The sequence below is a fragment of the Somniosus microcephalus genome, chromosome 18 (assembly GCF_052327205.1).
Source record: "Somniosus microcephalus isolate GS21.2 chromosome 18, FLI_Smic_1.0, whole genome shotgun sequence".
Lineage (NCBI taxonomy): Eukaryota > Metazoa > Chordata > Chondrichthyes > Squaliformes > Somniosidae > Somniosus > Somniosus microcephalus.
This window is the reverse complement of record NC_141004.1, coordinates 12,210,089-12,231,210: the sequence shown is the minus strand read 5'-3', so window position 1 is coordinate 12,231,210 and position 21,122 is coordinate 12,210,089. Positions and strand designations below refer to the sequence as shown.

General features: G+C 55.7%; 1 pseudogene; it reads right to left on the bottom strand.

The window, feature by feature from the left end:
* The window catches only part of LOC147105025 (uncharacterized), a 170,433-nt pseudogene that overhangs the window by 130,623 nt on the left and 18,688 nt on the right, over positions 1-21,122 (bottom strand).

Genomic DNA, 21,122 nt, shown 5'->3' with positions numbered 1-21,122 from the left:
TTGGAGGGATGTTTTTCAGAGGGTCAACTCCAGCAGCATAGCGACCAGGAGCCCTGTTCAGTGCAGGAAGAAATTCAACATCCTCACTCGGGTCGTTAGGGTGAGTGTTTATGCAAACTTCTGATTCCCTCCATCTGCACCTGACTTCGCGCACCCTGTTGCCATGATGCCCCAATGGCCATCTGGCAGCAAGCACCCATGGCCCTTTCTGGGCACACACATGGACATTTGACTCAAGGCATCATGTAAGGGCTCTTTCAAGGCATCATGTAAGGGCTCTTGCACCATGGGGGGCATGAGATGATCTCTCAAGGCATCATGTTACAGAACTTCCCCTTCTTTCCCCTGCAGTCCAAGCTGGCGGCGATGCGAAAGGACCAGCTTCGAACCGGTGGTGGGCCTCCACAAGTCGTCACTCTCACGGATCTCGAGGAGAGAGTGCACCAGATTCTTGGAGGACGTCTGAGTGGTCCTGTTACCACTGCAGCTGCCGACCCCATTGTTGACAGCGATGGTAAGGCGCTCTCTCCTTTTTCAGCTGTCTCCTTCCACTTGGTCCCCCCGCCAGCATGCTTTCTCAGTGTGCAGCCATGTCAGAGCCTTGCCGCAATCTGCCATGCCTTGCCGCCAACCTGACCTTTTGCTAAAGCCACTCTTCCACCTCCCTGCTTTCAGATGCTGCATCACCAACTCTGGATCTGCACCCTGAAGCTGCCAGTGCCTCCGGAGGCGAGGATCAGGAGGAAGCCGGAGCATCCGTTCCAACCTCGGGAGCCTACACATCTGCACACTGGGGATAGTAGTTCCCTGGAGGGGAGGGGGGGGTGCTCTGATGATGAGCCAGTTGCCGGAACAAGCGGCCTGCAGCAACGGGAGGGGGGTAGTCAAGTTCGGCCACTGGCTCCCCGGAGGGCAAGGCAGGGAGTGATGACTGCTGCACAGAGTGCAGAGGAGGTGCGTAGCCTGGCTGAAATGAGCACCCAGGCCCGGCTCAGGCACACTGAGCTGATGGCTGCAGTGGGGAGGATGCCTCAGTCGATAGAAACACTGGCAAAGGGTGTGCTGGACTTTGGAGCAGCAATGGAGAGGACTGTCCAGGGCTTCGAGGCTGCTATGGAAAGGACTGTTAAGAGCTTCGGACAATCCCTGGAAATGTCTGTCCAGGGCTTGTCCGAGGCAGTGGGACGGACTGCTCCGGGCTTGTCCGAGGCAGTGGGACGGACTGCTCCGGGCTTGTCCGAGGCAGTGGGACGGACTGCTCCGGGCTTGTCCGAGGCAGTGGGACGGACTGCTCCGGCCTTGTCCGAGGCAGTCGGACGGACTGCTCCGGCCTTGTCCGAGGCAGTCGGACGGACTGCTCCGGCCTTGTCCGAAGCACTGGCACCTGCCACACAGGTCCTCACTGCTGCCACACAGTCACTTGCTGGCCTCGTCCACACCCAGATTGAGGCAACGCGAACTCTCACTGCAGCCACCCTATCTGCATCAGCTAGGATCACCCCGGGCCCTTCCAGTACCATACAAGGCCAGGAATCAGTGGAGCAGTCGATTTGTGGCGGATGAGCCGAACCGGTCCCCTCAGAGAGCCAGTGTGTCGTCTGACCATGGTGCAGGTGTCCTCGAGGCAGGTGACCATTGCTCATGCCACCGCTGGTACATCTGCAGTGCAGCTGCCACCACCTGCAGGGCACACTGCTTCCAGCCATGCTCAAATCAAGCAGTCTGCATCTGCACCCTCCAAGACCAGAGGTCGTCCAGGCCGTCCCTCGGGCTTCTGCGCTTCCACACAGTCAGCAGGCGTCCCCCAGCCTTGACCCCGCCACTGGGGTTCAATTACGTAGGAGCAGCAGGGAGGGAAGGGGCCAACCGCGAAAGAGAATTGTTCTCCATCAAGGGGCCAGCAGTTGAGGGAGGTGCTGAGATGTTTCTTTGGCCAAATTCAAGGATTGTTGTGATTGTTGGAAATGGTTTGTTTAGTTTTGCGGCTTTGCCGAAGAGTTAACTGTTATTTTGTTAGTTATGGTTTCTGTTGACATGATGTTATGCTGGAAGGAAGGACTTTTTTGACAATAAAGAAAAGTTTTAATTTGCAATGGTACATGTTACTATTTACAGTCATGCTGGCCTTCAGAGGCTTTGAAAGATCCGAAGTGCGCAGGACGAATGACACCCATCATTCCGCCAGAGGGGCCTCGAACCGAGTCCTGATGAGCCTCTGACGGATGGCCCCTCCACTTTCAGGAGCCCTCCCATCTTCCTCCTCCTCGTCCGCATGCTCCTCCTCCTCCTTCTCGTCTGCCTGCTCGTCCTCGTCCGCCTGCTCTGCTGGACCTTGAGGGACAGCTGGCATTGGCTGGGTGCGTCGAATCGCCAAGTTGTGGAGCATGCAGCAGACGACGACGATGTGACCCACTTGCTCCGGCGAGTACTGCAGGGCTCCCCCCGAATGGTCTAGACAGCGGAAACGCTGTTTGAGCACACCAATAGTGTGTTCCACAATGTTCCTGGTCGCCTGATGGCTGCTGTTGTACAGCTCTTCTGCTGGGGTGGTGGCCAAACGGAGTGGTGTCATGAGCCATGGGCAGAGAGGATAGCCCTTGTCCCCAAGAAGCCAGCCTCGTGGGCGAGCTGGCCCCTCAAAGGTCACAAACTGAGGTCTGCCGCAGGATGAAGGCATCGTGGCTGCTCCCTGGGAATTGGGCGTTGACTGCCATGATCATTTGGCGGTGGTCACAGACCAGCTGCACATTGAGGGAGTGGAACCCCTTGCGGTTGCGGAAGTCCTCAGCATTCAGTAATGGTGCCCGCAAAGCCACGTGTGTGCATTCAATCGCCCCCTGCACCATGGGGAAGTCCGCAATGGCAGCGAAGCCCTGCGCGCGCTCCGCCTGCTTCTCCAGGGTCAGAGGGAAGGTGATGAATTGACGCCGCCTTCTATAAAGGGCAGCTGTCACTTGCCGGATGCAACAATGGACTGCAAACTGAGATATTCGCAATGTCCCCAGTGGCTGACTGAAAGGATCCGCTGGCATAGAAATTGAGGGCAACAGTCACTTTAACGGCCACCGACAGAGGTCCTGCACCGTAGACGTGGCTGCAGATCCTCGGCAAGCAGGTGGCACAGCTCAGTTACAACCTCCTTACCGAATCGGAGCCTTCGCACACACTCTTCCTCCATGTCAAGGTATGACACCTGCTGCCGGAATACCCTCGCAGCGTACCCTCGGATCGGCCGACCTCCATTGCCCCTCCTCCTTCTGGCCAATCCCGGCCCCCTCTCCCGCCGTCTCTCTGCCCCTTCAGAGTGTCCGGCCATGAGGACGTGGCCCTCCAAAGCAGCTCCCATTCCGATGCCAGCCGGTCAAAACGCTGTTGGGTGTAGCGCTCCAACTGCTCTGGACAGGTCTGAAGGTCCCAAGTATTCTAAGGCTAAATTCAAAAAAATCTGCTCCACAGTAGCTCACCAACTCTCTCCAGCAACGATCAGAATGAACAGGCCAAGTGGCTGCAGCTTTTATACTAGAGCTGTCCCCTTTAAATAGCGCCCCCCGACTCCGAGAAGGGCCTGGTAACGTTCCATCGAACTGTCACGAATAGCGCTAGGCGCAAAGGTTCGGGCGCCACCGAATATCCGGTCAGGGGCGCCTAAAAGGCGTTGCACACTGAAATGATGTCATGATCTGCCTGCGCACGCGGGCTAACACTTAGCGCAGGCGTTAAATGTATAGTCAATGTGGGAGGTGTCGCTATCTTCATTGTGCCCGCCCAAACATTGGGTAACGCCCCAATTCTCGGGCTCTTTAGGCGCTAATCGCTGGCGCAACCAACTGAATTTCTAGGCCTAGAAGCGTAACCAACAGGCTGGAGCTTCCCAGAGTGTTCCTGTAATAATACCACTGATAGGCCTGCCTCTCAAGCGGCAGTCTCCAGATTAAAAACTGACATGTCGGGGCTGCGTAGTGAAGGGGCTTGGGTCAAGGCTAATTTTAGCTGGTTAAAGGAATCCGTATGTTGGGACCATTCCCATGCCACTCCCTTCTTTACTGGCAAAACCCTTATATAACTTACTAAATAGTAGTCCTCAATGTGGTCCCGGCAATATCCGGTGATCCCTAAAAGGGACCGGAGGGATTTTACATCTGTGGGGGTAGGCAACTTGCGGAGTGCTGGAGAGGAAAGGCAATGGGAATCGGATTGAGGGTGATGGGAAATTGATACTCACTTTTCCAGTGCGCTGAAGGTCCTGAAATCTTTTCCGGCACTGAATCCACATTCTTCGTGTGACTCCCAAGGAGTTGACCTCCTCAGCCATCTGCAACCACACTGCCTTAGTCTGCTTGGGAGGCCTCTTCTTTCCTGAGGAAGGGAAGAGCACCTCCCTGTTGACCCTAGCCCCATCCACCAATGCCTGCAGGGCCACCTTGTCGAAGCGAGGAGCTGATCTGGGCCTCCCGCTTGTCTTCCTTGTTGAAGGTCCCTCTCACCAAACGGAGAAAGCTTGGCAGCCTGCAGAAGAAGCAAGGCTTGCTGTAGACCTTAAATGCAGCAGCAATGATGACGTCATCGGAGGCAACTTTCAGTCAGGAAAAACCCATTTGCCAAGGGTTCCCGCACAAATCAATTGGACAATTAAGTTTAAAATTGCATCAAGCTCCCACATCCATTTAGATTCGGGTGGATAACATGACACCATCCCGCACCTGAGTTAAAATCCAGCCCAGCGTTTCAGGTCGGTGACCCTTCGTCAGAACTGGAAAAAGTTGAGGATGTACTGTAACCGGTTTTTAAGCAGGGGGAAGGGGAGGCAAGAACAAAAGGGAAGGTCTGTGATAGGATGGAAGGCAGGAGAGATTGAGATAAAAGGGATGATTGTGAGGGTGCCAGTCAGTTCCTTCTGTAGCCTCTAGATGGCACCTTCACTTGTTTGTTCCTCTTTTTTGTGGGACCAAAATAAATTGAACAAATAAACTGTAACTAAAACTCTAATAAATCTTTAAATAAAGCTTAACAAATCAAATTAAAATTTGGTCGTTTAATCCAATTATGCACTCCAGTCCCCGCGGCGCCCACCGATCACGGAAGTGCTCGAGCGCGCCGGTGGACACCGCGTGCTCCATCTCCAGGGCCACCCGGGTGCGAACATGGCCACGGAAGAGAGGGAGGCAATCTGGCCAGATGACCCCCTCGACCGCCCGCTGCCTGGACCAATTGATGGCTTTTTTCGCCAGGCCCAGGAGCAGACCCACGAGGAGGTCCTCCAACCTGCCCGCTCCCCTCCGCACCGGGTGACCGTAGATCAAGAGCGTGGGACTGAAGTGCAACCAAAACTTGAGGAGCAGCCCCTTCAAATAATGAAAGAGGGGCTGCAACCTCTCACACTCACTATATGCGTGAAACACGGACTCCTCCAGACCGCAGAACAAACAGGCGGTCTGGGTGTCCGTGAATCTATTTAACAATATATTGCACGGGACTGCTCCGTGCAACACTCTCCAGGCCAAGTCCCCAATAGAGCAAGGGAGGACTCCCGCATAGAGATCCCTCCATTGGGGACCTCCGCCGGAAGGCAAAACGGGTGTCCGGACAGCAGGCGAAGATGAGAAAGTGGAAGGTGTGCAGGAGCAGCCTGTACAGGAAACCCCTCCATGCAGAATGAAAAGGCACGGAGGGCATCTCCTCGAGACGGCTCAAGTTGTGAGGCGCCGGTACCCGAGGGGGGGTTTCGGGGCAGGGCGCCGATAAGGAATTCCGTCCGAACGGGGGAAAGCTCGGGCGGGATCACCCCATGCGCTTGAGCTGCCTCGATACACCTCATTGCACCGGGGTGCAGCGTCGCTTTCACCGCCTCGATGGCATCGACCGCGAGCCGGACGTTGTCCCAAGACATGCGCCGCGCCAACTCCTCCGGCGCCATCCAGCCCGCTCCTCCGCCATCGAGTAGGTCCCCGACTCTAGTCACCCTGCCAGGCACAGCCCTGCATTCTGCCAGCCACCCGAACTCGTGGACGTGGAGGTGCGGATTCCTGAACAGCGGCTCCCGGAGGACAGCCACCATTCCTGACGGGGGAGAGCTCTGCCTGGAGGCGACGTAGTTCCAAACCCATAGCAGTTCCTGGTAGAAGACAGGCAGCTCCCGCAGGCTGGCACGCCTGCCGCCCACTTCCAAAAACAGGAGCTGCATGTCGTAATTGAGGCCGTGCAGCTGGCGGAAAAAATACGTCGCCAGCGCACACCATCTCGGAGGATTCTCGACATACAGGTATCTCTGCAGCGTCTGAAGACGGAAAGTCACAGCCTGGGTGCGGAGGCACACCAATGCCTGACCGCCCTCCCTAAGCGGGAGACTCAGAACTGCGGCAGAGACCCAGTGCTTCCTTTTGTCCCAGAAGAAGTCGACGAGCTTCTTCTGTATCTTGGCGACAAACGCAGGGGGAGGGATCAAAGTGACGAACCAGTACCACAACATGGCAGCCACCAGTTGGTTTATGACCATCGCTCGACCCCTGTAGGACAACACTCTGAGCAATCCTGTCCAGCGTCCTAAGCGAGTGGTGACTTTGGCCTCCAACTCTTGCCAGTTCGCCGGCCAGGCGTCCTCGGCAGGGCTGAGGTAGACTCCCAAGTAGAGGAGGTGCGTGGTGCTCCAGGCGAAGGGCCTGAACTCCTCCGGCAGGGAGTCCACCCGCCACTGACTCACCAGGAGTCCAGAACATTTCTCCCAGTTGATCTTGGCGGAGGATGCGTCTGAGTAAATCTGCTGGCATTCCCGCATCCTCCGCAAGTCAGCGGGATCCATGACCGTGAGGAGCACGTCATCGGCGTAAGCCGAGAGGACCACCTCCACGCCTGGCCCTTGCAGAGCCAGTCCCATCAACCTCTTCCGCAAGAGGCGCAGGAAAGGCTCTACGCAAACGGCATATAACTGGCCGGACATGGTGCATCCCTGACGCACCCCCCTCCCGAAGCGAAGGGGCGCCGTCAAGGACCCGTTAACTTTAATCAGACACGCAGCGTACCGAAGTCGGATCCGGGCGACAAAATGCGTCCCGAACCCGAATGCGCGCAGAGTCCCGAAGAGATACTCATGATCCACCCTGTTGAACGCCTTCTCCTGATCCAGGGAAAGGAAGGCGACCGACAGACCAGCCCTCTGGGAATGGTGGACCAGGTCCTGGACCAGATGGATGTTATCATGGATGGTCCGGCCCGGGACCGTGTAGGACTGGTCGGGGTGGATCATGTGGGCCAGCACGGCGCCTAGGCGAGCAGACATAGCCCTGGCAAAAATTTTATAGTCCGTGCTGAGGAGGGAGACCGGGCGCCAGTTTTTAAAGAAGCGGAGATCACCCCTCTTAGGCAGCAGGACAATAACTGCCCTGCACCAAGAGAGGGGCATCTCCCCGGTCGCCAAACATTCCCCTAGGACCCGCGCGTAGTCGCCCCCCCAGGACGCCCCAGAACGCCCTGTGGAACTCCACGGTCAGCCCGTCCAGCCCCGGGGACTTCCCCCTAGAGAGCTGGCGGAGGGCGCCGGATAGCTCCTCCAAACTCAGAGGAGCGTCCAATTTTTCGGCGCCCTCCAGGCCGACCTTCGGCAGGTCCTCCCACAAAACTCTGCGCGCGTCCTCGCTGGACGGATCTGGAGAGAACAGAGCCCCGTAATAGGCGCGGATTCCCTCCGGATCTGAGACCAGAGATCCGTCGTCGGCCAGCAGCTGCAAGAGCTGCTTACGGACCCCCCGTCTTTTTTCCAGCGAGTAGAAGAAGGGGGAGCCGCGGTCCAGGTCCCGCAGGAACTGGATCCGCGACCTCACGTACGCGCCTCGGGACCCGACGAGCTGCAGGTCCTTCAGCGCGCCCTTCTTCTTTTCGTACACCAGCCGCAGGGCCGGATCCTCGACGACTTGACCGAGACGGGACTCCAGGTCGAGCACCTCCTTCTCCAACTGCCCGACCCGGGCCTCCCGCCTCTTGGTCGACCCCTTCGCGTACTCCTGACAGAAGAGACGGATGTGAGCCTTGCCCACATCCCACCATAGCCTCAAGGAGGGGAAGACCCCCTGTTTCCTTCTCCAGCCGGCCCAGAATCCCGGAACCGTGCGTCCTCCAGCAGCAGATTGTTAAAGTGCCAATATGCGGATCCCCCCACCCCCCCCCGCGCGCGGCAGAATGAGCTCCGCCCACACCAGGTGGTGATCCGTGCACGGCACCGGCCGCATGGAAGCCGCCAGAACGCAGGAGACGTATGCCCGGGAAATGTAGAAGCAGTCGATCCAGGACGCTCCTCTCCCAGACCTCACGCAAGTGAAGGCGCTGGAGTCGGGATGGAGATTTCGCCAGACGTCCACCAAGTCGAGGGACCCGACCAGGTCCCTCAACTTCTCCGTCGCCGCCGGGCAAGGCAGGGCGCCCGTGCGGTCCCTCGCCTCGAGGGTACAATTAAAATCCCCCCCGAGGATAACGCACTCGCCCGCGTCGATGGAGCCCAAAAGAGTGGACACTTCTTCAAAGAAGCGCGCCGGCCTGAGGGGTGTACACGTTCACTAGATGGAGCGGCATGCCCCCCCAGGCGAACAGTGACCTGGAGCAAGCGGCCCGGCACGAGCTACGTGACCCCCAAGATCTCCGGCTGAAAATGCGGGGCCAACAAGATAGCCACCCCACTGGAAACACTGGAAAGGTGACTCATGTTGCCCCCTCCTTGCCACTCCAGGAGCCACGTGGCCTCGTCTCCCGGAACGGTGTGGGTTTCTTGCAGGAAGCACACCGCATACTTCCCGTCCCGAAGGACCGAAAAGTTATTAAATCTGCGGCTAGCTTCCCTGCTGCCGTTGATGTTGAGGCTGGCTATGGTTATCTTCATTTCAGAAGCATAAACCAACCCCTACTTATCACTAACGGGGGAAGGAAGGGCGGCCGCTAGTCGACCGCCACTTCCTTAGCAGCCCAGTGAGAAACAACCGGAATTGACGCAGCTCAAGCGGGCTCACGCCCGCGTCCTCGCCCATGGTCTTGTAGGCGACGCGGGCCGACCCGATGAGCAGCGCCAGCTCCGGCCATCTGTCGAGGGCCCGCCGGGTGCTTTGGCGACCCTGGCACGTGGCCACAAAGTCCCGGAGCTCCCTGATGGGAATAAGAATGAGGGGGGTCCCGGCGAGGGGCGCGAGGTCATCCATCGCCTCATCGGCGAAGGAATCTAAGTCCTCCTCCGCCCCTACCACCGAGTCCCCGTCCTCCGGGGGGTCGCCACTGGCGGCCGAACCGTCCACCACGCAGTGCGCATCGGGCGGCTCGGCCGCAAAGGCCGGCCCCGCCTCCGCCCGGATCCCACCCCCAGGATCGGTAGCGGAGGATTCCTCCCTGGGCTCCTCTAGGGGGGCTGGGCCAGAAGACGGCAGCGGTTCGCAGACCCCCTCCGCCCCAGGCGCCAGGACGACCGGAGAGACCGGAAAGACTGGAGAATATGTGGACCCGACCCCCTCCAAGTCGCCCGGCGCCGGAGACACAGACAGAGGGCCCTCCTCTGCTACGCCACCGGCCTCCGACCCAGCAGATGGGGTAAATTGTTGACAGACCTCGACGAAGTCGAGCAGCACCTGGGAAAAGTCCGGGCCGCTCTGGGCGAGCTCATCTTCCGCGAGCTCGCCCGACCCAGACCCCAAGCCGCCCGACCCGTCAAGGGGCAATTCCACCGTTAAGGGGTCAATCCCCGCCGCGGGTTGTTCCGCGACCCCCCCCACGGGCAGGGTCTCGTCCCCATCCCCGGGAGGCACAAACTGGGCAGACGCCTCTGCCTCAGCCTCCCCAGGGACAGGCGACCCCTGCCGTTCGCCAGCGATGGTGTCAGCGGTGGGGTGGGGCGCAGTATCCGCGGCGGGCGACGACTCCCCCCGACTGGAGGGACCTTCCTCCTCCCGGTCCTGCTCCTCGTCCAGGGGGTCGCACCTTCTCTTGAGCGCGGAGGGGTAGAGGGAGGCCTCCATTTCTTCAGGGGCCTCCCCTGCTCCCTGCGGTGGAGCGAGTTCTTTGGGTCCCCCGGGCCCGAGCCCGGCCGCAGGTTCTAGCGTACCCGCCTCGGCGGTCGCGGCCACGGGCTCGGGCACGAGGTCCCCCTCACCTCCGCACTCCGCGATTGACGCGCTCGGGCATCAGGGGCTCCAAATCAAGTGGGACACCCTCCACGGGGGGACCCACCCTGCGGTTTTTGGTCTTGTACCGCGCCTTCTTTCCGACCGGACCTCCCTCCTCCCCCCCGCCGGAGGCCTGGATGGCGATGGCCTCCGACGACGACCGCGCCCCGGTGGCATTTGTTTGGGAGGGGGCACAGCTAGACCCGGAGGGAGGAGCGGCGGCGGCGCCAGCCTTGGCCACGCCAGTCACCCTGGTGGCTTTGGAGGCGGGGCAGTTTTTCCGAACGTGCCCCACCTCCTTACAGGCGTGGCACCGCACGCCATCCGTCGTCCAGAAGACGCGGTACGGGGTCCCCTCGTGAAGGACCGTAAAGGCCCCGTCCGTCTCCCCCTCCCGCACCAGCTGGATAAAGGCCTGGCGCCGGAAGGAGAAGACATGGCGAAGGCTGCTCTCCCGGAATCCGAGCGGGATCGGAGAAATCCCCGACCTCACCTCCCCGAGTTGGTATAAGTGGGGGAGGAGGAGCTCACCGGCGATAAAGGGCGGGACGTTTGACAGAACGACCCTCTGCACGGTGGCCTCAAGAGGGTCCACCGGCAGGAAGGTCCCGCCCACGGTGAGCCCCTTGGCGATGGCCAGGGCCACCGTCCGCTCGGACTCCAGGAAGAATACAGCCTTCCCGTACATCTTCGAGGTGGCCACTATGGCCGGAGGGCCGACAACCCCAGCCATAGCCTTGACGCACGCCTCGATGGTCATGTTGGGGTGGGTGTAGCTCTTCACCCCAAGCTTCTTAGTCATTAGCCGGAACGGCGACGGGGCAGCGGGAGCGGCCGTGGCTTTGGCCGCCGCCGCCGCGTAAGTCATCGCCGGCCCCGTCACCGCCGAAGAAGTACTGGCCATCATGGGGTGGTTCTTAAAAAAGAGCTACACACACCCCAACTTCGTCGCAGGCCTGGAGGTTTTTAATGGCCTCGGTAAGAGAGTCCTGAGCAGAGGGAGTGTAAATGTACTGGGCCACCTCTCCCCTTGATGGTATAAATTGGGAGGGGGCCCTTTCCTCCCTCTGCTCAATTAGTAATAATAAATAAGAAGAAGGGAGGTGCCTTTTGGAGAGGCAGAGAGAGGACAAAGAGAGAGAGAGAGGGGGGGTGGGAAGGAGGGGGGGGCCGCAAAGGCAGGGTCCCCACTTAAAGATGGTAGACGGTGGGTGGGTGTCGGCAGGGTGCATTCCCCCGATGGTAACACGCAAAGTCTTTAAGCTATAGGCTGGTCTTCGGGCAGGGGGAGAGGATGTCTTCGCCTGGGCCGGCTGGAGAACGCCCAAGGTCAGCCCACACCAGGTCTTCTCGATGCGCAGGAACAAGCTTCACCTGGGCAGGCTCCAGCCAACCCAAGCCAGGCTTTCGGCCCGTCTTCTTTTCCTCCCCCCGCCTAGAATGCAAAAGTCTTTAGGGGGAATACACAGAGACACCCACCTGCAGATGATGGAGTTGCAGCTCCTCCCCTCCTTCCAAGTGGAGCTGTTTGTATCCTCTCTCCCTCTCTTCCCTCTCCTGGGCTGGAGGCCGAATTGGGAGGCAGTGCTGGAAAAGGCCTCTCCCGTTCTAATGCTGGCCTCCTCCTCTGTCCTCCACTCCTTCCTCTCCAGGCACCTCTGTAGATGATGTAGATGGGTTGGTGTGGGTAGGTTGTAGTGGTGGTGGCCTGGGGTCACTCCTTCCTTCCACTGTAGGGGGGAGGGTTTTACTTTCCTGGATCACTGGGCCTGCTTCTGGGAAAGGTGGGACTTGTACAAGTCGGACGGGTTGCACCTGAACCAGAGCGGGACAAATATCCTTGCGGGGAGGTTTGCTAGCACTGTCGGGGGGGGTTTAAACTAACTTGGCAGGGGGATGGGATACAGGGGGGAGCTGAAGTAGGGGGGGATGTGCTGCCAATTATGGAGGAAAAAACAAGTCAGCTTGGTAGGCAGGGCAAATATATAAGGGCAAGGCTGGATGGCATCTATTTTAATGCAAGGAGCCTTGCAAATAAGGTGGATGAACTGAAGGTGTTGATAAACACATGGGAGTATGATATTGTTGCTATCACTGAGACATGGTTGAGGGAGGGGCAAGACTGGCAGCTCAATATTCCGGGGTACAGAATCTTCAGGCGAGACAGAGGGGGAGGTATAAGAGGAGGGGGTGTCGCAATATTAATTAAGGAGTCAATTACTGCAGTAAGGAGGGATGATATATTAGCTGGGTCCTCTAATGAGGCCATATGGGTGGAGCTTAAAAACAAAAAGGGGGCAAGCACTTTGCTGGGAGTGTACTATAGGCCTCCAAACAGTCAGGGGGAGATAGAGGAACAGATATGTAGGCAAATCTCAGAGAAATGTGCAAATAATAGGGTAATAATAATGGGGGATTTCAACTTCCCCAATATTAACTGGGATAGTCAAAGTGTGAAAGGCTCAGAGGGTGTAGAATTCTTAAAGTGCATCCAGGAGAGCTTTTTGAGCCAGCATGTAGAAAGTCCTACAAGAGAGGGGGCGGTACTGGACCTAATTCTAGGGAATGTGGCCGGCCAAGTGGAAAAAGTGCTAGTAGGTGAGCACTTTGGTGATAGTGACCATAATATGGTAAGATTTAAGGTGGTCATGGAAAAGGACAGGGATGGGCCGGAAATAAAGGTTCTAAATTGGGGGAAGGCCGATTTTAATAGGATAAGGCAGGATCTGGCCAAAATGGACTGGGATCAGCTACTTGTAGGAAAATCCGCATCGGAGCAATGGGAGGCTTTCAGAAGGGAGATTGAGATCATACAAGGGCAACATGTTCCCATAAAGGTCAAGAGTGGTTCCAAAAACCACAGGGAACCGTGGATGTCAGGGGATATACGGGAATGGATTAGGAAAAAAAGGAGGGCTTTTGGTAGATACAAAAGGCTAAAGACGGAGGAAGCCCTAGAGGAGTACAAAAAGTGCAGGGGGATACTTAAAAAAGAAATTAGGAGATCAAGGAGGGGCCATGAAATAACACTGGCGAGCAAAATAAAGGAAAATCCGAAGATGTTTTATAAGTATATTAAGGGTAAAAGGATAACTAGGGAAAAAATAGGGCCCATTAGGGACAAAAGTGGCAATCTGTGTGTGGAGCCGGAAGATGTAGGAGGGGTTCTAAATGAATTTTTTGCATCTGTTTTCACTATGGAGAAGGACGATGTAGACATAGAAATAGGGCGGGGGGACTGTGATATGCTCGAACATATTAACATCGAGAGGGAGGAGGTATTGGCGGTTTTAGCTGGCCTAAAAATGGATAAATCCCCAGGCCCCGATGAAATGTACCCCAGGCTGCTGTGTGAGGCAAAGGAGGAGATTGCGGGGGCTCTAACACATATATTCAGGACCTCTCTGGCCACAGGGGATGTGCCAGAGGACTGGAGAACCGCTAATGTAGTACCATTATTCAAGAAGGGTAGTAGGGAAAAACCGGGGAACTACAGGCCAGTGAGCCTAACATCAGTGGTAGGAAAATTACTGGAAAAAATCCTGAGGGACAAAATTTGTCTCCACTTGGAGAGGCAAGGATTAATCAGGGATAGTCAACATGGCTTTGTCAAGGGAAGATCATGTCTGACTAATTTGATTGAATTTTTTGAGGGGGTGACTAGGTGTGTGGATGAGGGTAACGCAGTGGATGTGGTATACATGGATTTCAGTAAGGCCTTCGATAAAGTCCCGCACAGGAGACTGGTCAAGAAGGTAAGAGCCCATGGAATCCAGGGTGCCTTGGCACATTGGATACAAAACTGGCTTAGTGGCAGAAGGCAGAGGGTGATGGTCGAAGGTTGTTTTTGTGACTGGAAGCCTGTGGCCAGTGGGGTACCACAGGGATCGGTGCTGGGTCCCTTGCTGTTTGTGGTCTACATTAATGACTTGGATATGAATGTAAAGGGTATGATCAGTAAATTCGCGGATGATACTAAAATTGGTAGGGTGGTAAATAGCGAGGAGGGTAGCCTCAGTCTGCAGAACGATATAGATGGGTTGGTCAGATGGGCGGAACAGTGGCAAATGGAATTTAACCCGGAAAAGTGCGAGGTGATGCACTTTGGGGGGTCTAACAAGGCAAGGGAATACACAATGAATGGTAAGACCCTAGGCAAGACGGAGGGTCAGAGGGATCTGGGTGTGCAGGTACACAGATCCCTGAAGGCGGCGGAACAGGTGGATAAGGTGGTAAAAAAGGCATATGGGATACTTGCCTTCATTAGCCGAGGCATAGAATATAAGAGCAAGGAGGTTATGATGGAGCTGTATAAAACACTGGTTAGGCCACAGCTGGAATACTGTGTGCAGTTCTGGTCGCCACACTACAGGAAAGATGTGATCGCGTTAGAGAGGGTGCAGAGGAGGTTCACCAGGATGTTACCAGGGCTGGAGCGCTTCAGCTATGAAGAGAGACTGGGCAGATTGGGTTTGTTTTCCTTGGAGCAGAGGAGGCTGAGGGGGGACATGATTGAGGTGTACAAAATTGTGAGGGGCATAGATAGGATGGATGCTGAGGAGCTTTTCCCCTTAGTAGAGGGGTCAATAACTAGGGGGCATAGATTCAAGGTAAAGGGAGGGAGGTTTAGAGGGGATTTGAGAAAGAACTTTTTCACCCAGAGGGTGGTTGGAGTCTGGAACTCACTGCCTGAAAGGGTTGTGGAGGCAGAAACCCTCACAACATTTAAGAAGCATTTGGATGAGCATTTGAAATGCCATAGCATACAAGGCTACGGGCCAAATGCTGGAATATGGGATTAGATTAGACAGGGCTTGATGGCCGGCATGGACACGATGGGCTGAAGGGCCTCTATCTGTGCTGTATTACTCTATGACTCTATGACTCCACACCCAGGCCAAGGCAACCACACACTCTCTCCCCACAACAGCAGCAGCAGCTGAGCAACACAACCTGCTCCTCTGACTGCAAGGAACAGACTGAGCTTGTGTGAGGGTACCAGTCAGTTCCTTCTGTAACCTCTAGATGGCACCTTCACTTTGTTTCTAGCCCTTTGTTAATTGTTCCTAGCCTCCTGTGTTAATTCTTAACGGCCTGTTAGCTGTTCATGGGTTTCACCTGGTTTTCTTGGTATATAAGTTCTGTGGTTGCTTCCCTCTGTGCTCAGTCCTAACCGGGTAACCGGGGACTAGCCTTCGCTCTGTGGCTCCTGGCTTTGACTAGCTGGCTGCCATGGTTCTCTCGAGCTCTGTATTTAAGATGTATCTAAGTCTGTGTTCTTAGTCTTGATAAGGTGCTGGGCTGGACTAGCATGTTGCCATGTTGGCGCTTGTCTTGAGCTCTGTATTGATAAGCCTGTTACCCCTGTGGCAGCCCCTCGTGATAGCTTGTCTCGAGTCTTGTCTCGGCAAGCTGGTTGTGCTTGTGGTAAGCTTATCCCAGTTCAGTATGGACAAGTAGGTTGCCCCATGGAAGCTGTCCTGAGTTCCTATTCTTGACGAGCTGTTTTGTAACTTGTCTCGAGTTCTATGTATATTGTTGTGTTCCTTGTATGAATCTAGTTATGTGTAAATCTAGTAAAGTACCTTAAAGATTGTATACCTGCCTCTAGCCTGGTTTCTGCACTTGAGTCCAGAACCTACCTTGCCTGGAGAGCATGGCCCCATACCTACACGGCCCCGTGGCTCCCCACCCCGTGACAATGATGGTGCATGGCAAAAGTAGATGGCAATGGGACAAGTTAAGAAACAAAAGATGAGTCTAGATGAAGTGTAAATAGCGATGGCAGAATCATCAGCTGCCATGTGAAAGGGGGGAAAAAATTGTAGGGGCAGAGGTTATGGTCTGAAATTGTTGAACTCTGAGTCCAGAAGGCTGTAAAGTGCCTAATCGAAAGATGAGGTGCTGTTCCTTGAGCTTGCGTTAAGTTCTCCCACTATTTATTTATCCCTCAATCAATATCACTAAAACAGATTATCTGGTCATTATCACATTGCTGTTTGTGGGAGCTTGCTGTGCGCAAATTGGCTGCCGCGTTTCCTACATCACAACAGTGACCACACTTCAAAAAGCTTTTCCATTTGGCTGTAAAGTGCTTTGGGACGTCTGTGGTCATGAAATGGTTTTGGACCGGACCGTCTAGTTTTTGAGTTTTCTACAATATTCCAAATCCTTGAGGTAGCAAATTGTTTTTCTCGTACCTCCTATCTTTTGTGCAGATTTTAGCTATTGCAGTTTGCAATTAATTCTTCAGCATTGCAAATATCAAACCTTTTTATTCTGCGCCCCCCCCCCCCCCCCACCCCCTCATTGCTTGTTGACTTGGCAGTAGGTGGCAACTGTACACACACGGGGAGAGGAGTAAAATCCAGCTGGGTTTTCATTGCTGTTTAATCAATATTTTATGATATCTGTATAGCTAAGTACAATTGAGAGGGAGGCCTTTCATTTAATAGAGCAAATCTGCAAAGTAATTAATGACACACACCCAGCAGAGATTAATATGCACTGTGATGACTGGAGTAATCCCCGGAGTATCATGCAGGAGTCTGCTGTATGAGGGTAGAGTAACAAGTCTCGACTTGAAATTTTCTCGACCGGTAGAAGTAATTTGTATGCCCTTGCATTGTTGACATCAACCTAGCCAATGATGAATATAAAGGTGGTGGGTACCATGGTCTTGAGGCTGTATGTGCAGGGGGTGGGGTATTGTAACATGTGACAGGGGTGAGAATGAATTTTACCCGCCCCCCCCCCCCCCCCCCCCCTGTTGGTTCAGTCTATGACACTCTGGGGTGATACGGAGCAAAGCACAAACTCCCAGGCTTGAGCATGGTCTGCATGGAGGTGATTTCAACTGCTTAACATTTTTTTGTTGTTTTTAAAGTCAATCAAGGTAAGGATGTCAATGCTGGGAAAACTCATTTCATGCACCCAGTATCTGCACCAAGCAGGTTTGAGTATAGCAGTTAGTCAAGCGCCCTTTACTCTGCCCCAGCAATGTAGCTCAGATATTTTTGTGCCAATTCAGTCAGTTCCAGGCATTGAGTCATTGCTCGGGCTGTGAATCCATGGGTGTACTCCCGTTCAGACATCACCTTTGCCCAAGTAACTATTATTCAAGGTGCCAGCTGTGGCTCAGTGGGCAGCACCCTTGCCTCTTGAGCCAAGGTCGTGGGTTCAAGCCCCACTCCAGAGACTTGAACACACAAGCTAGACTGGCACTTCAGTGCTGACGGAGTGCTGCACTGTCAGAGGTGCCATCTCTTGGATGAGACGTTCAACCGAGGCCCCATCTGCCCTCTCGGGTGGATGTAAAAGATCCCATGGCCACTATTTGAAAGAGTGCTCTAGGTGTCCTGGTCAACACTTATCCCTCAACCAGTATCACTAAGACAGATTGGCCTAGAAATTGGGTATAGCCCCGCTTGGGGCGTTAGAATTGGCGCCGCGCAAATTTTATAGCCAGACGCAACTTATCGCCACCTCGCGCGATATTGGGTTGCAGCGCCCCTAAAGGTGATTGAGGCGCAAAATCAGGCATTACACGGGACTCCTAAGGCGCTAACCTGGCGGCACTACTCTATCGGGGCGCGCGGGCGCAGCGCAGGTGCTGTCAATAATCGATGACCGCGAGACTTTCAGGCGCCGGCCAGCTCTTAAATGGGTGGGTCAGTAGGGATCAGCAGCCACACTCTGCGCCTTGTAGGCCTCAAAATCGGAGCTGGCCATTCTGTGGCGTTACAAACTGAGAAGATGGAGAGGGTGAGGCAGAGAGCGGAGCGCTTTACCAATGGGGCATTGGATGAATTGGTGGGCGCAGTGGAGCGCCGACGAGATGTGCTGTACCTCGACAATGGCAGGAGGCCTAATCAGAAGGAATGCCGAAGAGCTTGGAGGGAAGTTTCTCAAAAGGTCAACTCCAACAGCATGGTGACCAGGAGCCCTGTGCAGTGCAGGAAGAAATTCAACGACCTCACTCGGGTCGTGAGGGTGAGTGGTGTTTCGGCTAACTTCTTCATCCCTCCATCTGCACCTGACTTTATGGCCAGAGGGTGCGCGATGCCTCATTGGCCATCTGTCAGCAAGCACCCATGGCCCTTTCTGGGAACACACATGCACATTAAACTCAGGGCATGATGTAAGGGCTATTCCACCATGGGGGGCATGAGATGATAACTCAGGGCATCATGTTTCATCACTTCCTGTCCTTTCTCCTGCAGGCCAAGCTGGCGAGGAACCGCAAGGAGCAGCTTCGCACCAGAGGAGGACGTCCTCCACTCCAGACTCTCACGGATCTCAGAGTCCACCAGATTGTTGGAGGCCGTATGATTGGTCCTGTCACCACTGGAGCTGCCAACCCCATTGTGCACAGCGATGGTAAGGTCCTCACCTTTTTGAGCTGTCTCCTTCCACTTGTTCCCCCCCACCAGCATGCTTTTTCACTCTGGACCCATGTCATAGCATTGCAGCAATCTTGCATCCCTTGCTGCCACCCTGTCCTTTCGTTAAAGCCACTCTTCAACCTCCCTGCTTTCAGATGCTGCATCACCAGCTCGGGAGCCGGGCCCTCAAGCTGCCAGTGCCACTGCCTCCGGAGGCGACGAGCAGGAGGAAGCCGGAACATCTGTGCCAGCCTCTGGAGCCAGCCCATCTGGAGACTGGGGATAGTAGTTCCCTGGAGTGGGGGGGGGGTTGTTTCTGATGAGGAACCAGCGGGCTGCAGCAACGCGAGGGGGGTAGGGAAGCTCGGGGGGGCCGTCTCCCCGGAGGGCGAGGCAGGCCACGATGACTGCTGCACAGAGTGTAGAGGAGGTGCGTAGCCTTTCAGAAATGAGCGCCCAGGCTCGGCTCAGGCACACTGAGCTGATGGCTGCAGTAGGGAGGATGCCTGACTCCATCAACACACTGGCAAAGAGTGTGCAGGACTTTGGGGCAGCAATGGAAAGGACTGTCTAGGGCTTCGGGGCAGCAATGGAAAGGACTGTCCAGGGCTTCGGGGCAGCAATGGAAAGGACTGTTCAGGGCTTCGGGCCAGCCCTGGAAAAGTCTGTCCAGGGCTTGACCGAAGCAGTGGAAAGGGCTGTCCCGGCCTTCTCCAAAGCAGTGGAAAGGGCTGGCCAGGGCTTCTCCGAAGCACTGGCACCTGCCACACAAGTGCTCAGTGCTGCCACGCAGTCACTTGCTGGCCTCCTGCACACGCAGATTGAGGCCACGCGAACACTGACTGCTGCCACCCTAGCTAGATCAGGCAGGATTACCCGGGGCCCTTGCAGCACTACAGCCGGCCATCAATCTGTGGGCCAGCCGATTGTGGCGCATGCTGCGGTGCTGCCCCGTTAGAGTGCCAGTGTGTCGGCCGACCACGGAGCAGGTGTCCGCTCTCAGGATGTAAGCATTCCTGATGCCACTGCTGGCACGTCTCCACTGCAGCTGCCACCACCTGCAGGACAGACTGCTTCCAACCATGCACAGTTGGAGGAGTCAGCATCCAGGCCCTCCAAGCCCAGAGGTCGTCCAGTCTGTCCCTCAGGGACTTCTGCGCTTTCGGACACTCAGCAGGTGTCCCCCAGCCTTGACGCAGCCACTGGGGTCCAATTACGGAGGAGGTGCAGGGAGGGAAGGGGCCGATCTCATAAGAGAAGTAGATCTCCATCAAGGAGTAAAGAGTAGAGGGAGCTGTTGAGACGTCTCATTCATAGAATTCAAGGCCGTCTACACCTGTGAATGTTAGTCATGTTTTGGGTAGTGTCATGGGTTTGCCAGACAGATGTGTTCGTTAGTTATGCTTTCTGTTGCCATTGCTTTATCATGCTGGAAGGAAGCACTTTCTGGAAAATAAAGAAAAGGTTTTATTTACACTGGAACTCTAGACTATTTACAAGCATGGTGGCCTTCATAGGCTTTGGGTGAACCAGAGGGCACTGTTCCAATTACACCCAGCATTCTGTCAGAGGGGCCTAGAACCGAGTCCTTATGAGCCTCTGACAGACGGCCCTTCCAGTTTCTGGACCCCTCCTCCTCTTCCTCCTCCTCGTCCGCCTGCTCTGCTGGACCTTCAAGGTCGGCTGACATTGGCTGGGTGCGTCGGATGGCCAGGTTGTGGAGTATGCAGCAGACCACGACGATGCGCGACACTTGCTCCGGCGAGTACTGCAGGGCGCCCCCCGAATGGTCGAGACAACGGAACTGCTGCTTGAGCACACTCTGTGCTCCACAATGTTCCTGGTCGCCTGATGGCTGGTGTTGTAATGCTCTTCTGCCGGGGTGCTGGGCAAACGGAGCGGGGTCATGAGCCATGGGCAGAGAGGATAGCCCTTGTTGCCAAGAAGCCAGCTGAGTGGGTGAGCTGGGGCCTCAAAGATCAGCCACTGAGGTCTGCCACAGGATGAACGCGTCGTGGCTGCTGCCAGGGAATTGGGCGTTGACCGCGATGATCATCTGCCGGTGGTCACAGACCAGCTGCACATTGAGGGAGTGGAACCCCTTGCGGTTGTGGAACTCTTCGGGATTCTGTAATGGCGCCCGCAAAGCCACGTGTGTGCAATGAATGGCGCCCTGCACCATGGGGAAGTCCGCTATAGCCGCGAAGCCCTGTGCGCGCTCCCCCTGCTTCTCCAGGGTCAAAGGGAAGGTGATTAATTCCCACCTCCTATATAGGGCAGCTGTAACTTGCCGGATGCAGCAATGCATCGCAAATTGAGAAATATTTGCAATGTCCCCAGTTGCTGCCTGAAACGAGCCGCTGGCGCAAAAGTTTAGGGCAACAGTGACTTTGACGGCCACCGACAGAGGTCCTGCACCGTAACCGCGGCTGCAGATCTTCAGCAAGCAGGTGGCACAGCTCAGTCACCACATCCTTTCTGAATCGGAGCCTTCGCATACACTGCTCCTCCGACATGGCAATGTATGACACCTGCTGCCTGAAAACCCTGGCAGCGTACGGTCGCATTTGGCGACGTCCATTGCCCCTCCTCCTTCTGGCCATTCCCG